The sequence below is a fragment of the Drosophila takahashii genome, chromosome 2R, assembly GCF_030179915.1.
Source record: "Drosophila takahashii strain IR98-3 E-12201 chromosome 2R, DtakHiC1v2, whole genome shotgun sequence".
Taxonomy (NCBI): Eukaryota; Metazoa; Arthropoda; class Insecta; order Diptera; family Drosophilidae; genus Drosophila; species Drosophila takahashii.
Window position 1 is genome coordinate 22,359,943 of NC_091679.1, and position 19,917 is coordinate 22,379,859.

General features: G+C 37.9%; 1 protein-coding gene across 1 annotated transcript in view; it reads right to left on the reverse strand.

The window, feature by feature from the left end:
- KCNQ (KCNQ potassium channel) overlaps positions 1-14,039 on the reverse strand; it is a 46,928-nt gene extending 32,889 nt beyond the window's left edge. The window contains exon 1 of the mRNA XM_070213214.1: positions 13,684-14,039. The gene's annotated coding sequence lies outside the window, so the exon portion shown is untranslated. The remainder of the gene's footprint in view (positions 1-13,683) is intronic.
- Positions 14,040-19,917: the final 5,878 nt, after the last annotated feature.

The following is a 19,917-nucleotide window of genomic DNA, read 5'->3' on the forward strand; positions in this document are numbered from 1 at the left end:
CTGAAAACTGAAATAGATGCGTTCGCCATTCCCTTCCCCGGATTTCGGTAGAGAGGGGAAGATATAAAGAATTAGCATAATCCACTGACCTATGATAGATGGCTCGCTTGGGTCATTTGCATAAGCTGATGCCGCAGTGCAGAAGCAATCTGCTTCCGACCATCCTGCACATATAGCTGCTTATATATGTTTGTATATAGTATTTATGCAGATTTCTAATGGCCAAGTACAACAAACGGAGTCAAGTGCAGATTTCCTTTGGCAGCCACCACTTCCGACAGTGAATTTTGATGAGCGCCAAGTGCAGTTAGCCGGCTGACTAAAAATAAAGTGCGGAAAAGCTGGGAGGAAATTGAGAGTGCGCCGCTCGAAACTCGAGTGACTTGCTAAATATGCAAATTAATGAAACCAAGCCGAAATGTTGCCTGCAGGTGAGTTTTCCCTTTGAACTATTTTCTGCCGCCATTTTCGTGGCGCTAACAAATGTGCAGAGACGCGGCTTGAACAACTGCGGCTAACAATGTCACATCGGCAAACGAAAGGAAACCAAGGGTTACGTGAGGAGCGAGGGGAAGAGCGAAATTTGTCGCCAACCCTTGACACAACAGGCCGCAATAACGACTAACTGCAAAAACACACATACCATAGCCAAAAACCAGAAGCCAAAGGACGAACAGCGAACTGCACTAATAACTAACACCCAGCCATAACAATACAAACTGAAACCACAGGAAAATAGTTCTAATAAACACTCGAAAACGTGTTCTGCTTCTTCATCTGCTGCTCCTTGGCCCACTCACTCACACACACACGCAGGGACACGTGCTTTCAGCCAACCCAATAATAACTGTGACCGCATTGCGTATACGTCATGTGTTGCAGTCAGCAGAAAACCATTTGATTTGAAAACGGCAAAAGCAGCAACAACAATTGGTAAACTGTGAACTTTTGCATTTCCGGTGCAAATTCATTTTAATTGCTACAACTAACACAGACAGCGGGCTGTGGCTTTTTAATTAATGAATAGTTAATACCAGCAATGCCAAATGCTGGCTCTCATTAACGCGATATGCTGGCCAAAGTTGGGAGAATTATTTCTGTTGCTAATTGAGTAATTTGTTTGCCTGGCATTTCATTTCATAATGATTGAATTGCACTTTTTTTTAGCTCTATTTGTATTGCTAATTGTTGTTTTATTATTTGCCGTTCATTTTTTGTGTTGTAAATATTACCAAATTACACATATTCATTCTCAATAATAGTTATTTTTCTTAAAGTTGAAAGGTACAAAATGTTTTCTTAATGTGCCTCCTGAGAATGAGGATTTCTGGTCTCCAGAGATCCCGGAAAATCAATTGAATTATGAACAAGCAATTTAATAACAGTTCATCAAGCCAATATTTTTCTGGGACCGATTTTTAAACACCCTTTTATGCTTTCATTTCTTATGGGTAGATATATTTATTTAACTTTAGCCAATCAAGTGTGACTTGAAATCATATTAATAAAATCGATTTCACATAAAATCATTATTTCAAATAATTATTTTTCATGTTTTGAAATTCTTTAAATATCGAAGTATTAGTTTGATCACTAATCATCATTCCTATTAACTATTAATAAATGCTGTATATTAATAACCAATACCTTATACCCTCTTCAAAGTTTTCCTGTATATTTTCTTTAAGAAACGACGACTTATCTTTGGAGAAACAACTATTGAACTAGCGTTTTATAGGCTGTAGTTAGACGGATAGATATCTTCGAATGGCAATAAATTATTTTCAATGTTCCATCACCTCCCAGTCCTATCTTCACGTCATTTGTCATTCCGTAATGGAGGCGATATAAACGTTATCGAACACCCCGACTAGAAATGCTTCATATGTTTGTTTCCATTCCGTGTTCGAATTCTAATCGTCAATATAAATCACTTGGCACATTGGCCGCTATCGAATTCTGCCCACGCCACTTAGCAATCGGTCGAAAATTAAATGTTATGAACTATACACAGAGCGTTATTTACCCTTGCTAATTAACCGCACCGAATGGCTTTTTAATATTTAATTTTGTGTAGTCGAGGAATATTTAGTTTAATATTTGCCCAAGCTTAAACTCTGCTAATTAACTGGTTTTTAATTACATTTGCTGAACGAAACGATTAATATGTGTCCGTAAGGTGGTGCTAATTGCCGCCGAGAAACGCCCACGAGGCGCGAGGGAATTACCTGAAATTGATGGTGTTCAGATCCCGTGGGCAGGCACTGAAATTGTAAATTTATACCAAAGTTAGCCCCGCTACCTCGGCTACTTCGGCCACCTGAACCATCGATCCCCACACACACGGCCCTAGAAATATGTGCCAAAGCCCGACACTGATTTGGCTTAAACGATAAGGCCAGGAGCAGGGTCCTTTGTGCCCAGTCCGCAGCAGACCGGCGGACCAGGCCAGGCATAACAGTTTAAATGCGAGCAGGGTCTATTAAAAAACCAAATGGAGTACACACCGGCACATATCCACTCGGACGGTGGATGAGGGGGCTGTGCGGACTCTTCGGGGTCTTCGGGGTTTACGGGAGCGACATGCCAACACAAAAGCCAACATGCAATTTATGAACAGCTTTTTGCTGGCGGGCCCGAAATGCTCGTTTGAAGCTAACGAAACGCTCTAGTCCTGTTCCTGGCCAACAAGCCAGGGTCGAGGGAGGGGGTGGGGGAATGGGCCAACTTTGGCAAGAAAGCCAAAGCGTAAAAAACATCAAGTACAAGAATGCCATTCGATCACCGGCCAGTCGACGAAGCGGAAATGCCCTTTCAATATGCAATTGGCCACTCTCGCGATTTTTGGCTATTTTCATTTTTCGTTAGCCCATTGGGAGGGATTGGCAGCTAAATTATTCAGTGTGAATTTAGCACCCGGTAGTTCCTATGCATATTTTACTAGAATGCAGTAGCGGCTTTCAACCATATTTATCTATCAATTTTTATTTTCTTTTGACAGTGCACACTGGGCCAGAAAGTTAATTTTTTGGCCAAAAATCTGTAATTTCTTTTCTAGGACAGTTAGAAGGATGCAGTTTTTTGCGTTTTTTTCTTAAAAGATTGAACTTTCCAACGAACTACAAGTAAAATTTCTTGGAATTTTATATGATATAGATAATCCAGACCAAAGTCGGAAAATTTTACGTACTTTTCGGTTTTTTATTTTTAAAAAAATAACTAGAAGGCGCACTTCTTTCATTTTCGAAAACAATAAAGTATGAGATAAAACAAACTAAAAAAAATTAACATCACTAAAAAATATTATGTCATTTAAGATTTATGAACCGTTAAAAAGTGCAACTTTCGGAGGCTCCCACATCAACGTTTATCAAACAATCGATTTAAAAAAAATTTCTTTTTTTTTGTTCTTGTTACCTTTTAAGTTTTATATAATCAAATTATGTAAAAAAAATTGTTTAAAAATATTGTTTTTTGATTTGTTTAATGTTAATTTGACATATTCTGAAGTCATCACAAAAGTATGCTACATTTTTATTTGCATAGTCCTGATTAAATAGATAGATATAGGTTTGGAAAATACCATGATCGATTAGTGTACTTAAAAAGTAGATTTAAGATGTTAGTCACACTAAAATCACGCCAAATGTTCACTAAAACCTGAAGAAAAAAGTACGGCATACTTTTGGGCTCTCTAGCAAAGCTCTTCAAAATAGCTCGACTTTGAGTTAAGCCTTCAATTAAAACTAAAATTACCGGCAACTAAGGCAAAACCGCATCGAGTCGGTGGGCTACGCTTTTAGTAAATTGATCAACGAATTTTTTTTTGAAGGAATGAACTAATTTGGGGATGGCACTCGAAGGCACTCGAAAAGCAAAGTACTCATTTGCTGAAAAAAAGCGTAAAATTTAACAATTACATTTATTTTAGCAAACAAGTAAGACATACGAGCTATATTATATTTTTTACTTGTTGAAAATAATCCCTTCTGCAAGTTTCGGAAAGAAGTCGAACAGCAACATCAGCATCTTTGACTTCTAAATTTTTTTTCATTTCCATCAATATTTTATGAATTTTTCACTTTGAAAATATGGTAAAAGAAAACTACTTGCCCGAATTCTTTGAAACTTTGGCATAAATTAGTTTAATGTATTATAAAAAGGATCGCAAACTCAATTTGGTCATTTTCTTAAAAAAGAAAAACGTATTTTTGGCCAAAAATCTGATCGGCTGGCCCAGTGTGCAGTGCAAAATATGTATGTATTTATGTATATATTGAATTTGAAAATATTCAAAATAAAGAAGTTAGCATAGCTACCTAATATATCTCGTTAATACATTTTTTTTTCGTTTTTCCTTGTTACTAAAAAGAAAACTATAAAAACATTTTTTTTTATATTAAATTAAAGCATGAAATGCAAACAAAATAATTTAATTTGAGCAGATAAATTTAATTTATATATTTGAAATTTCCTTCCCAAAATTAATTTTATTCTATCTCTTCTATTGAAGAGTACTTGAATCTCAACGAACTTCTGTCTTATTGAGGTCCTACCAATTGTTTATTAAAATAATACCGCCATTTCAAATAGAAAGGAGGCAATTAAATTAATTTGTTAAAGTGTTGCAGCTATTAGAGCTTATTGTCTGCAACCAATTGAAACAGATTGAAATGAATTAAATAAATCAATTGACTACTGCTTAATTCCGTTCTTAGTCTTAAAAGGGCATACATTCCTTTACCACCCAATATCCTGTTTTTGTAATTGACAAGCTCCCCAAGTGAACGGAACTCGTTGCAAAGGGTAAGGGTATGCAAGGATAGATGAGGTGAGTAGGGCAGGTCCTTAAGCCAGGCGGTCGGAAAGTGGAGTGCGACGGTTCTCAGGGGAACCTAGTGAAGTCGTGGCACGTTCTGTGCTGGAGGTTCTTTTTGCTGAGCCCATTGTTTGTTGGGGGAAAGTACAGCAATAGAGATCCAGAACTCTCTAATTTATAAGACTCATGAATTTATCAGACTCGCAGGCCTAATCAATATCAACAGAGCCACGGTAATTGGAGCATCTAGCTCTTTGTTCGTTTATCGAAACGCAGACAAGGATTTGAACAATTTCTAAAGAAACTGCAGCATGCACATCAGGGCATCAGTGCATTGTAGTCTATTTATTTATCGGTACATAGCCTTATTCTAATATAAATGACTAGAGAACATTTTGAAATCGATTTTGTTGGAAGGGAGGGGATTACCATTTTAGCCAAATTTATTTTTAAAATCATTTTTTGAAAAATTCGGCTCCAAAATGCTTTTACAAAAATGTTTCCCACGAAAGCAAACCACCGCATATTATTATTAAAGTTATTTAAGCTCGGGTTTCGGACCCCAATCCCAAACTTTTTACGTGGCATCCGTGATCCGTATCTCACGGAAGCCGGGAAAAGTTGCATGGGTGAAGGGAAATTATATGTGTGCCAGGTCGGGGAAAGTGGAAGGTGGAAAGTGGCTGGGTCTCGACTCCATTGAAGTGCTGGCATTATTTTTCGAAATATCGATGCATGGCGCTTCAAGTGCACTTTTCAATGCTGCATTTATTACGGCCGCAATGTTGCGAAAGTTATTTTCCACCGCCCACAGCCCACAGTTGGAGTGGTTCCAGTGTTTAGTTTCCATGTTTTATATTTTATGGATGGCCGCAACAAAAGGTGGCTCTGAAATTGCTTTCGTGTCGAAGGCTGCCACTCTTTTTGGGGTTCTATTTCAAGTAGGTTTTTTTTTGGCAATTTAATTACAGTTCTCTTGTGTCCAGAAATGAGGGCTTTTGCATTTAGATTCGGAAACTGTTTCATTTAGGGTAAGAAAGAAAGTTGAAAACGAAAGTTTGCCTTCAACTATTTTCTGTTGGGTTTGAGCTTAGTTTTTGTATGGGGGAATAATTGCTTTCTGCGATAAAACCTTGATTTCGAGATGTGTTTTTTCCTTATTTTATTGGGAAGCATTTATTAAGCTAAATTTTTACCTTTTTGACAATTTAACGAAAACATGCAAAAGTTTCTTTTTATATTCTTGTAGAGGTTATTATAATTTCAGTCAGATGTTTGCAACGCAGTGAAGGAGACGCCGAGTCTATCTAGCCATGTCCGTCTGTCCGTTTCTATGCGAACTAGTCTCTCTAGTCTTTCTATGCGAACTAGTCTCTCAGTCAAACAAAATTTAAATAAATAGAAACGCTGAGTCTGGAATCCCTGAAACTGCACCGAGTGAGCATTCTTATATCTGCAAGGGTATATAAGCTTCGGCTGGCCGAAGGTAGCTTCCTTTCTTGTTTTTTTATTTATAAAGCCATCTTCTATAAATTATTTTTTAGATTCTTAAAATTTGTTCAATAAACAGAAACGAACCCTTTCATTATAAAAGTTTGTAACCAGGGAACGAAAATAACTGTTATTGTAATTTTTTCATACAAAAAAATCACGCACTTAGAAGGGTCCTAAAATTTTTTTAAATACACCACAATTTTTATTAGCCATTGTAGTTTACAAATCCGTAATGATTTTTATTTTTTGATTTTTATAATAAAACTCAAAAAATAACTGTTATTTTTTGATTTTTATGAATAACAGTTATTCCCTTGACATTTTTGAAAAAATGAAATAATTAAAAAAAAACATGATACCTGTGCTTTTTATAACTTACTAAAAATTTGTTAAAAAAGGCAACCGCGCATATTTTATACCTATATTTTTTTAAAATTTTGTTTACCCACAAAATCGCCATAAATCAAGTTTGAGTTTTATTTTTATCACGACGAATAACTGTTATTTGTCAACTTTTATTATAAAACTCAAAAAATAACAGTTATTCTTTGAGTTTTACTTTACAAATCAGAAAATAACTGTTAAAGTGTGATTTTTAAAATAAAACTTATAACAGTTACGTTCCCTGTTTGTAACATTCATTTTAGAAAGGTTCATCAATAATACGTCAAATGAACATAAATCCGAATCACCCAAGTGTTAAGCTTTATTTTAGCCTTTGCCCTTTTGCTTTTCGCCGCTTTTGCCCCGTTTTGCGCCAAAAAGTATGCTACACATTTTGTGTGTCCCGATTTCGAAGGGTTGGTATACTTCTACCCACTTTCCTGGCCCATTTCCCTTTTTCTCGGCCAACAAACAATTGTCCGCGACCTAGAGCGAAAAGCAAATAATTTTGGCAGGGAAATGTCACATTTTATTGTTGGCTCCATCATATTCGGCCAGGGAAAGCGGAAAAGTGGAGCAGCAACTTCGGTCAAAGTCAGACGAATTCCATGCCACGGGCTAATAAAAGTGCGAACCTGGCAGGGGAAAAGGAAAGTTTCGCCATGAACATTTGAGCAAAACACGACCCAATTCCAGACGTGCCTTATCGCTGGCTTCGCGGCGTCGGGACTTCCCAAACAAAAGACCCACCAACGGCAGTGTAATAATACGAAAATGAAAACAAAAATGTGTCACGAATCAAGACTGAGGCGGGAACGAGAACTAAAAGAAGTCAGCATTTACAAATTATTATGTAGATTTCGCTGAGGTGAAATTCCAAGGAGTTTTGCTTACCTATTTTCATAGGCTGGGAAAACCCCGGAGTTTACCCCAATTAAAAGCTATATCCGCGACTCTCGGGCACACGCAATGTTAAATCAATTATACAAATTGCACACCCCATTCCCCCGGCCAAAAAGCGAATCAATCTGATTACAATTAAACATAAATTTTGACTCCCCTTGCGACTCTCTCCTCAGGTGTTTTATGCAAATTTTAATAAGCAGGCATACACACATGGTTAACCACTCGGAGAAATAATTTATAAATAAATAATTTATGTCTGCATTAAAAACCAATTTTTTTTTATTAGTTACGTATTTTTGCAAATATTTTTTAGAAAATCAACGAGAAGAGATATACAGGATATATCCGATTAATTCAACCTAGAACTTTGTAAATAATTCTACACACTTTGGCCAAGTGTATGCAGCACCCTGTTTATGACAGGGTGTGTCTCAGCTGATAGGGCTGTAAAAGGGGAAGGCAGGCGGAACACAAATTAAAAGCGAAAATAAAGTTGGGCGTAAATTTTCAATTTCGTGCAAAATGATGGGAAAATTATATTGAAAATTCAGCGTTGGCTACGGGAAGGAGAACTTAAGAGCCCCATCCACGTCAGCCCCTCCCCCAAAAAAAACTACCCTCAACTGTTTGCGAAGGGTTTTCCTGGCCGCAAAAGCCGACAACGTAAAAAGTTTTCATTCATCAAGGAAAATAGCTTTGAAGTTGCCACGATGAAGTTTTTTGGCGGGCCGAAACTAAGATGGAAATTAACTTGGAACTTGCAAATGGGAACTTTGCTGGTCTGCTCATCTAGCGCCTTGTGACGTCATCGACATAATTACGCATACGCCGCGTTGGTTGCTGCTGCTGCTGCCATTGAATGTCATAAAAATGTGTTTGAGGTAAGGTTAACAATAACAAATAAACACGAGTCGGTGTGTGTGCGAGTTGGCCCGTATAAACACACATGCAAATGTGCAGAGAAGAGGCGAAAAAGAGAGAAACGAAATTGTAAACAAACATAAAGTGTTGGGCCCATGTAAGTGTGTATGTGGGCTTCTATTCATTTGCAAAATGCTGGCAATAAGACCAAGATGACGGCTACGGCGTAAAAAAAAGGTGAAGGAAATCCAGGCATCCTCCCATCCTTGTCAGCGATTTTGAAGTCTAACGCTCTTACTTACACATTCGGTCCCAGCTGTGTGAGTGTGTGTCTGTGCCACTTACATGTGTATGAGTGTATGGGTTACTCCTCGGAAAGCATCAGGTTGAGAAAGAGAATAAACCCAACCATATGCCAAAGCGAATATTTTATATTATTGGATTCGACTGGCGAAAGGCGAAATGTATTCAATATCAATATTGAAATGGAACTTTTGGATGCGCAAAGGGCTTGCCTACATTTACTGCTTGTTTATAAGGGGCTCAACATATAGTGCTATGAAAATATACTTGTATGTTACTTAGAATGCTAAATATTTTGAATATTGCTAATAGAAAACTGCCGCAAATGATAATTATGATATCATTATTTATTTGCATTCATCATTGCTTTACATACATATTACATATATTAGTAAATATATGTGTTAATACACATTAATGTGACTTATTTTTAATAAAACAAAATGATTCATTTAAAAAATGTGTCTCAACATAGAAGTGTTTGCTGAATAAAAAATGAAACCATAAAAAACTTAGATAATACAGAAAAGTGCTCAAACTATTTTAATTGTTTCCCAATAATTCCAAAAAAAACAATTTATTTATCCAAATATGGCAAATATTTTTGTAAAATTCTGCTAAACATGTTTGCTTTCTAACTCAGCAAATATGCAAGCCGCGGTAAAATTGATTTCGTTAATATATTCAGGGTTTGTGTTTGGCCAAAATGGCGACACTCCCGGGACTATTTACCCTGGGTAAACCCATGGGTGGGTAATGTGAGATGTTGAACCATTTAAATGCTAGCGAACGCTTTTCATTTTTGTGATGCCCTCGCAAAAAATAATTTTAAGTTGCTACATCTCAAGATGAATTCTGCTGTCATCTTTTGTGAGGCATGTACTACGTATGTAAGGCTGATACGAGACAACAATTAAGTGAGAACGAAACTCTTTTGCCCCGGAAAAGGGGAAAAACGAGGAAAAGGAATCGGGAAAGGCGACTTGCTTAAGCGCTTTTTCTAGCGAAAATTATGTATACATGTGCGAACATATCAGCATAATTCCGAAATGTCTGCACACATATGTACACACGCAGGACGACGAAGGAAGATGTCTATTTGGCCTCACTTCTGGCCTGGTTCCATTTCCTCGCCTTCTCGGAGGCGAGTGGGCGTGTTCATAATTTATTTCTGGGTAATTGACAGTCGGGCTAAATGCTTTACGAACCCGAGAGCCCCGACTGCCGTAACTCCAGCCCGTATTTCACCTTAAAGGATCTGCTTCCTCGGCCTGTTAAATGGTGCGTAAAATTTCACACTCAATTTGTGATCCTTCCGGGCATTATGCCCGTGGTTTATTAATGTCAAATTTATGTAAATACTTCAAAAATTGACAGTCGAGGACCATCGGATTAATTAATGCCCCATTGGGCATCACTGAATGGACTCGCTGCCATCCTTGTGGTCAGCGCGATATCCGAAAGGGGAAATCGGTGAGTTCCTTTCCCAACTTTTTGTTCTCCGACTTTCGGAACTCGTGCCGGAACAAAAGTTTTCGTTTCTTCAACATAAGTTTTCCGGTGCTTTTTGCTTGCTTTTCTTTCTGAAGAATTTCCAAAAGAATGCAGCGGGAAATGCACAAAAGTGAATTAATTCTGGCCGAAGGTAACGGGCGATGATAAATAGTTGCCGAGCCAACGGAAGCCAGGCTATAAGCAGAGGAATCCGGCCGAGTCTTTCTGGAAATATGTCTTGCACTTATTTTCCACTCACGTTCAATCTGGCAACATTTTCTTTAAGCTACAGTTAAGGATGATTAATAGGGGCGAAATACGTTCTTAATCTAATTTAATTTAACCCTAAATCATTGAAGACATTCTATCAAACAATTGGCATAAATAAAATCAAGAAATTATTGGTATAAATAAATTTTGATTAAAATGACATTATTGAAGCAAATAAACGAGCAAAACTCTCATTAATTTTTTATTTATTCCATATATCCAAAGATTTGCGCATTAATATTTTTGCATTTACCATAAATTACTCTGCCATTCAAACCTACTTATTCTCATGTTTAAATTCAAAGAAAAATCCAAGAAAATGGTAATGTGCTGAAACACGAGACTCCTTTATACTTGCAAACAAAAAATGAAGTCTATACTTTTATTAACATAAATAGAATTTGATTAAATGAAAATCTGTTAGTATTGGAAATGTAATAATAAAGTTCCTATTAAGAATTTATGGTACCTACATTACTCACTTTCCAAGTTTAATTTAATAAGGTTGTCTGGAATGTTTAGCCTTTGTGTAATAAATCTTCAATTTTTATTCACTTGGCATGCCAAGCTAATTAACTATTTCATTAAATAACCTTTGATTAAAATGTCATTTAACCGTCCTACTCAACGAACAACCCTCGCTGTAAAATCATCGATTTTGGATTTATGCGATTATGCAAAAGTTCTTTACTTTCACTCCCCCTCCGTCAATTAAAAACTGCTTAAGGGCTATACATTTTGACGGGCTTTGATTAACCCAAATAAGTTTTGGTTCGAAATTCTTTGGATACGAATACTTTGTAGCTTGGCTGAAAATCCAATTGAATTCGTTTTCTGGTTAACGACACATTGATGCCGTTTGGAGTCATTCGCATTTATCAAGCAAATGCAGTTTGACAAGTTCGATTTCGTTTTGCGCTGAGCAAGAACTTGTTGTCAAAGTAGAGGAACGGGGTCGTTATTATACACTGCGAAATGTACTTCTCAAAAAACAAAAGAGCAGTGTCAAAGCCACTGTTTTTGTTCATTAATTTTTATCAAGGACCGAATTACTGGGGATTACTTTATCTATTCATTCGGGGACTTAATCAATGAGTGCGGGTATTAATCCTCAACCAAATATTTTTTTTGCTTCATTCATAGCTTGATTACTCCCACTTCTGACCTTCATTTCGTGGGTTTACATTTGAAAGAGCTTTGCGCTTTTTACTGCACAAAGATAGCCGGGCAAATTGGAAGTTGGGGTCATCCGCTGGCAACATCCCTGACATTTGTCAACTGTGGAACGGCCAGAGAAGCTTACCCTGGCCAACATGGCTGGCCAGGCCAACAGATGGAATTGTCTCTGGGATTAGCCACGGACGAATCGAACAGATTGAACTGCTCGAGGTGCCATTGCTGCGGAGATATGGCCGTACTACATAGATGACCAGATGTCTGATTGATGGGTGCAAGCGTGTGAAGTGCAGGCACCCCGAGAACGGCCTTGAGCCGAGGCGAAATGTTTTCCCTTGTGGGTGGGTAATTGATTTACCAAATGCAAATGTCATTCCTAACCCTTCAATCTGCCGGAGAGCCGGAGTTGTGTCCCCAATTTGGATGTCAGGCAGGCGATATAATTTCAGGCACGTACACAACCTTTCCTCGTTTTCATTGCTTTAAATTTGTGTCTCCGTTTCAGTTTCAGTTTGTGCTTCTGTTTCGGTTGTAATTGCCATATCGCAGTCCCGTAGCTTGAGAGGGGGCTAAGTAAATTGGTTTGACAACCGCAAAGGGCGCGTGGGGCGCAGGCAATATTCCCCCCATAGGCCGGGTTTCAGTTGCCCCTCGCTTCGGGTGACAATCCCCAGCACGTTCTGCCCATGAAAATACTTTTTCGGACCAAGAATCCAGCACGTTTCAATACCCTGTGGAAAGTCTATTATAGTTCTGCCCATGTTTTGTAAACTGTTTTTTAAATTTAGTTGCGAATTAAAGGTAGGCCTAGACATTTTACTACAAAGTTTCAGCTTCTTTAAAGTGAATTATATTTTAGCTTACTCTTAATATTTAAATATTTTCAGGTACTATTTTTTTTATGGACTTTACGTACTCAAATATAAATGTAGTCAATTATTTTTCGTTCTATTAAAAACCAACTTATGTTCTTATAAAGTTAGATATCGTTGAACTTCAAATTCAATCCGCTAATATGTGGATTAAAAGTTTAATAGTTAGAATTCTTTGTGTAGAGAATGTCAAATTTTTAATTCAGTCAATATTATCATCTTAAAAATGCGCTTCTAGCAAAAAAGAGCACAAAAAATAAGGAAGTAGTGCAAGAACTTTATCTTAAAGTGTCAATTCGAGGTTGAGAGTCAAACAGTTGTGTTCTACATACACCACAGGCTATATATTTATTTATGACTCCGATAAGAAGTGTCTGTGGGGTTTTCTACGCTTGAAGTTCAACTGAGATAAATGACATTCCTAACCAAAGAAGATATCAAATTTTTAAGATTTTGACTTAATGACATCATTTTTTAGGGTGTCAAGAGTTTTGATTAAATTTAAACACTTTATATATATTTATGTTTTATGAGCACACTTCTGTTGTCGTTGGCGCTTAGTTGGCGCATTCTTTAGAATTTTTAATGATTATTCGAGTCTTTATTTTTCGATATAAAGCGCGCAGGTTGCGGATTTGTTTTCGTTCGCTTTTCTTACTTACAAATCAAAATCGAGCATAGGAATGGCGATGGATCACTAACGATAATTTGCTATGTTCTGCTGCTGGCCAAGAATGCTGCACAATTTGCTTTAACGAGCCGTTAACAACTGAATATTTGAATATTTAAATAAAATCTTATAAATACAAACGGGCTTTGTGGTGTATACAAAGCACCCGTGCCTCGCACGCATATATTTATATAGATCCAATGCAGGGGCAGACATATAGAGCTGTATATCGAATAAAATCGGACGTTGTTTCCGCCGCCAAAAAGACCGAAAACGTTTTCTAACAAAAATAAACGCTCCTTCTCGTAAATAAATTCTCCGCCTTTCAGCCAACAAAATTTGGTAATGCATTATTTGCAATTTACTTAGCTGAACTTGGCTTGTTTTGTTTTGTTTGGTTTTATTCTATTTGTTTAAATAAGTCTTGCACGCACCTTTCTGACTGGATTTTTGCTGTTTTCGTTGGCCGCTTAACTTGTTTGTTTACCTACTCAATTCGTTCCTCCGAGTAGTATTACTCTTATTTTCTATTTGGTTACACTGCTGTTTGAGCGTCACAGATACACTGGCACACAAAAATACACTTTACGATCTCTGATATTTGTTTGGGCTAATTTCTTTATCCCTCGCCGCGCCGCATTGGTTTTTGAACTTGATAATTTTCACGCTTCGAACGGAGGCTATATCGCCGACCGCCGGCTCTTATCCACTGGATGAGATCGCGGCAAACGGAGTAGAAGTATTCTAGAGAACGGAACGGAGCGGAGCGGACACGGAGCAGCCAGCAGAAGCGTTGGCGAGCGAGTGAGCGGAATCGCAATCGCATTCGCATTCGGAATCGGAGTCCGCTCGAAAGCAAAATGTTGCGACGTCGAACATCGCCGTCGTCATCGCTCGTTACTTGTGCAAAAAAGTGTTGTTTTCTTGATGCGATGGGGCCAAAAAGATGCCGCCAACGCGGCCGACAAACAATATCAACCACCCGCCCTGTTGGCCGACGCCTACGTCACCGTTGCGGCCAACATGTCGGATGCTCGATGTTGCGGTTCGAAACTGTTGCCTTTTGTAGGTTGGTAGGTCACCGTATCGTATTTGTATCTGTATCTGTGCTTGTATCTGTATCTGTGGCTGTAGCTGTACCCACTCATAAGTTCATTAACGCAACAGTTTCGTTCGCTTGTATCCGTTACCGTTACAAGCCACCACACCCACCGACCAACCGACCCACCGACCAGGCAACCAACCAAGTTAACCCCCGAAATTTCGGGTAATTGCTTGAGGCCAAAACAGCAAATGCGTATTAATGAATCCGCTCAAAGTGCACGTGATGCCACAATTTCGCTTCGTTTCGTTTGGTTTCTTTTGTGCGGTTTGTTATCCCGAAAGGGTTCGTTCGGCTCGTTTATTTACTGTAGTCGAATATAATGGCATTCGCCGAACTAAAGTTAGTTTTAGAAGGGTTCGTAGCCCCAATCCATCAGTAAATACAAATAAGTCTTGATTGAAAGGGTTTCGTGGGATATCCTTGGCTTTTCCAGCTCTCCTATTCTATGGACCTGTGTACTTAAGCCTCAAAATGCAATTATTTTGATGAAATAAGAATAGATATTGGACAATCAGGGACTTATTCTGTCGGTGAGCTCTATCTTCTTGGAATTCATTTTAGACATGACAGTAGGCTAAGGAAATATGTGGTCCCTCCATTGTAATTGTTCATGGCAAAGCAAATAATTTGGTTTAAGGTAAACATTTACAATAGATGCTTAGGAATTACACTAAGGTATTTGGTAAGGTATTGTTTTTTTATTTATTTATTTTATTTATTTATAATAAAATTATTATTTATATATTTAAAATTATTTATAGTAAAAGTATTGTTTAATTATAAATTGAAAGGGATATTTAATGTTTTAATTTTAATCCTTCAAAAAATAAATTTAATACAAATATTTCTTATTTACCATTTTATAACATAAAACTCTTTTTAAACTTCTTTTCTTATATTAAAATATTTTAAGTAATTATGTTTTTTGCTAAAAATCTGCCAATTTCCCAAAGAGAATGGGCAATATTTCTGTTTATTTATGGAAGCATAAAGTTCCCTTCCGTTTGCACCTGCAGGTAGTACGACCCCGGTATTTCGCATTCCCGAAAACTGAAAAATACCATTTGGCTTTTAATGAGTCTCCAATTTGTTGGCTTTTGTAATGGTGCATTTGTTTTCCCCCCGGCCGGCTGGCTGTGTTTGAAACTTTCATTTCCAGTCCGTAAAATATGCAACTAAATTTCGGTTGCGCCAGCTGGTCCAAGCGAAAAACAACTATTTGTAATTAATTTGTGCATGTGACGAACGCATTTATTGCTTAAATTGCGGCGCACGCGGTGGATGCTGTCCGTCCCCCCGGCGGCATTTAGCGGCCGTTTTATGGCCGTCTAATTAACTGGTCGGAGAGCACTGGCCAAATCCCAAATTAATTGGGAATTAAACGGGCGGCGGAAAGTTCCCATCGCTAAATGGGGGCCATAAAACCAGTATGCAAATAATAAAACCGAAGCCGACATTGATTCCATCCCCATCCCTTGCCAGCAATAAAATCGCATCCCATCCCCAGGACGAGCTTCTGCTCATTCAGCTCGACATCCTTCCAGAAACGTAAAAGAAATATGAAGAGTCGGGACCCATTTCCTTTTCTGAGCCTGCGGCATAAACTATATTTAACAATCTGTTTATGTGGACTATGTTTGCCCTGCTTTATGCTCTGAAGTCAGCAAATCTCTACTTTTATGTTTGTATTTCAAATATGACGAAGGAGCAGGGGTTATGTGGGCTCCAGTGATGGCCTTCCACTCGAGACAAATGTCCTTTTGGGCCAAGCTGCTGCTTTATTTTTTGACCAACTAGAAAATTATGGTTGATGGGAGGGGTAGACTGATGTATACCCTGGGGTGTGTTAGCCTAATCCAGGCATAATAAAATTGATTCTTTTTCATTGCGCTGGGTGGGTGAAGGGGTGAATGACCCCTTTATTGATGGCCTTGAGCGTTATGGCGCGCAAACATATTTGGGCTTCTATTTTTATTCGATCTATAAACTGATATTTTAATACATTTTAATCTAGAAATTTTCAAAAAGTTCCGACTTTATTAAGGGCTAGTAGTCAACCCAACAAAAAGTCGTCCAAAACAAAAAACTTCATATGAAAAAACGTCAAGAAATTTTATTTCATATGAAGTTTTTTGTTTTGGACGACTTTTTGTTGGGTTGAGTACTAGCCCTAATCTAATAAAATTTTTAGAAAATATTTGAATACCTTAGTAAATTTCACTTTCTTAAATTTATCTTGTAATTTGCTGAATTCAGACGTACTTTATTTGGCCCAAGTTCTTTATCCAAAGACCTCAAATTAATTCTACAAGTTCGTGTCGATGGCGATGAATGGAAATTAGTTGGAGGATTTGTAACTTGGCCAACGGACTTCGTGTCCCGACTAATCCGCAAATCTCTCTAGTTCCCATTCGATTAGCCAGCATATTTATCACTAAGTAGCCGAAAAGTAGTTTGTCTAGGCCCATTTCCATGCGCAACCCCCCTAGAACTCGAAATGTTTTCTCATTGTTATGCGTGCTATGCACAATTTTTGTTCTCGTGGTATTGTTTGTGTGTTACACTCAGAAAAATATTATACCAAGTTTGGGGAAAAAAATTATAACCTCCTTCCAAGTACATAAATATTTGCTTGTATATAAACTCATTTAGCTTGGGGATACATTTTATTTGGAATCATATTTAAAAGAAGGAAAAATAAAATAAAAAATAAAACCAAAAATAATAATGCTACTATTAAATTGCATTTTCTAATCACAAAGGTTTAAATTGAGTGTTTTATTTCCGAGTGCAGTGTATTTGTGAGTGGATGGCTGGGCGTCGAGCACACGCGTGCGATTTATTTGCTGTCACCACAAACACAAACATCAACGCAGATAGGCACACATTCGTACATGGATATGTATAAATGTATATACACATCCAGTAACAATGACTTTCGCACCCTGGGCCAACACTTGGGGCCACAAATTAACCCAAGCACGTAGCTCGCTTAGGCGGCCTAATCAAATAGAAGCGCCCAAATCAAACAACAACAACTGGCGGAGGAGCAGCCGCCACACGAAGAGCTAAGTAAATATATGGGCTTCACACCCACAAAGCGGCAGGAGTGTGGCTTTTGCCGCCTGAACACGGTTGAAGCCTCGACTAGCTAACTGGATTTCATTGATTCGCCACGCATTTTAAATACATATTTTCTTCCTCTTGTCGCTCAATTCCTATATTTTTAAGTATTTTATAAAATGTATCTGGAAGTATATTCTAGAATCATTATAACCGAAAAATAATATGTAAATAAATAAGTACATCCTAAAAAAATGAAATTATAAAATGGGTTGATCCCTAATATGAATTTAAATTATTATTATTACCATATTATAGTCCACTCAATGTATTTGATGTTAGATTCAAACGAGTAGGCGAAGTTATATTTTAGTATTCTTTTACATATTCTGATTAGCTCAACAACTTCTTATTACTATGTATGTATTGCTAAAACGTATTTAACACCATTTTAGATAAAATCTGATTTTCTTTCGTCCGTTAAAGTTTAAGGGTAAGTCCTATGTTAATGTTAAAAGAGATCGCTTAACAGTGGCTGACGGAGTTGCTTACAGAGGCTCACACTCTGCCTATTAACATCATGCATCGGACATACACTGCTTTATCGACCCGCTTTTTTGGCCCGCTGGTGATTAAGTTTCGTTTTCCTTTCCGCTCGCCCACCACCCAGTCTTAAGTGTGCCCCGCCAGCAGGTGGTTAGAGGGTGGTGGTGGGTGGCTGGAGGTTGGGTGGTCGTATTAATTAGACCCCCCGCCAGTCCGATTTCCCCGCTGATCTCATACAGAGCCGTTGAGTGCTGAGTAAATTGAGTGGCTCTACATGACGAGTGGCCTTTGCGTTGGCTGCTTTTGTTGCCGGTTTTTGTTGCTGCTGTTGCTGTTGCTTTGTTGCTGCTTATGCTTTCGCCTCGGCTTTGAGTGGCTGGCACTTGAGTGGCGCTAAAGTCGTGGAAAATGAGCCATCAACAGCTGCCGCCCCGGGCCTGTTTGCCAGGGCAAAAGGAAAACACGCAGTACAGTCGGAAAAATGACTATGTAAATTCGTACAAATAAAACAAAGGGGGAATTTGTAATATTTATAAAATAAAAATATTGCCTTCGGCATTTTTTATTAAAGTCCTTTCCACCCATCGATAATTTACTAAGCATGTAACTTTATCACATATTTTTGTGCAGTGTCTTAGTATCTCTAAAGATTACAAAATGAAATCTATATATAAAATAATAGTTTTTGGTCTTATGAAATCCTGATTTAATTAAGTCAAATTTTAGTTCAGACTAGGGTTTTATTTCAATAAAAAACCGTTCAATTAAATTTTTTACATTTGGAGAGATTTGGTGTACCACTAAAAACATACTAATATAATAACATAATAAATGGTTAATATGCAAAAAACAATTCAAACTTATTTACTTTACAAATATTGTTGCATAGCGAATAATATTTTTAAAATTAAGGTAAGTTCAAGAATCTAATTTGTTGAGCAAATAAATTTTTTTTAGTGCATTCTGGGGCCAACAGGCAACAGGCGAGCAGTTGTTGACATTCTTTTTAGCCTGGCTGTTGACTAGACGCCCCAGCACGTGCTGTCGCTCCGGTTCGTCGCCTCGCCTGGCCTGTTAAAGCGGGACAGGGAAACGCGAGCGGGCCGCAGCTGAGCATGCATATTTCATGGCGTTAGTTCGGTCCCTCGCTCCGCTCCTGGGCCCCACAATCCTCCGGGCACGGGACGGATTCAACGGAGCCACAACATCATTACAAACAGCCCGGCACTGGGTTTACTTTGCTGTTTCGCATGTCGTTCGCTTCATTTATTTATGCACAAATATCCCACAGAAGGTGCAGGTGGTGAGGCGTCCACAGAGCCACGGCGACAGCGGCAACATCAACGGCAGCAGCAGCATCACCAGTAGCAACATCGCAAGCAGCAGAGGCAGCAACAGCTGGAAATGTTCAATTCAATCAGTTTAAATCTCCTCGCTGAGTCGCCAGAAATGGGAATTTTCCTGATTTTTTTGCCACAAAAGTTCTTATTTCAGCACTATAATATGACAGCAGAAAGGTGGTAAATAAATATTTTATTGGCATTCAGGCGATGGTAAAGTATACTTTAAAATGTACTATATCAAAAAACCAAACAAGTTTCTAGACAAAAAACGGATTATCCTTTTTCCAATGAATATATTTTTTATTTATCGCTTTCATAAATTAGATGAAAATAATTAAAATGCTGAGCTCTTCAAAATAATTGCTAGCTATCCAAAATTGGATTTCCTTGATACATTTTTAGAAAAAGAATGGTGTTTTGTGATTTCTTATTTAATGTGGTGAACGAACAACATATATGTTCTATCCCCCTACCCACCCAGATTCCAATACAAACCCCCACAACAAACACATGTTTATCTGCCGAAAGTTTGCCGTGACTGAAATACGAATGAAAATAAACCCAAAAGCTAAGAAAAAACTTTTCGACGCCGGCTTTAAATTGTGCTTAAG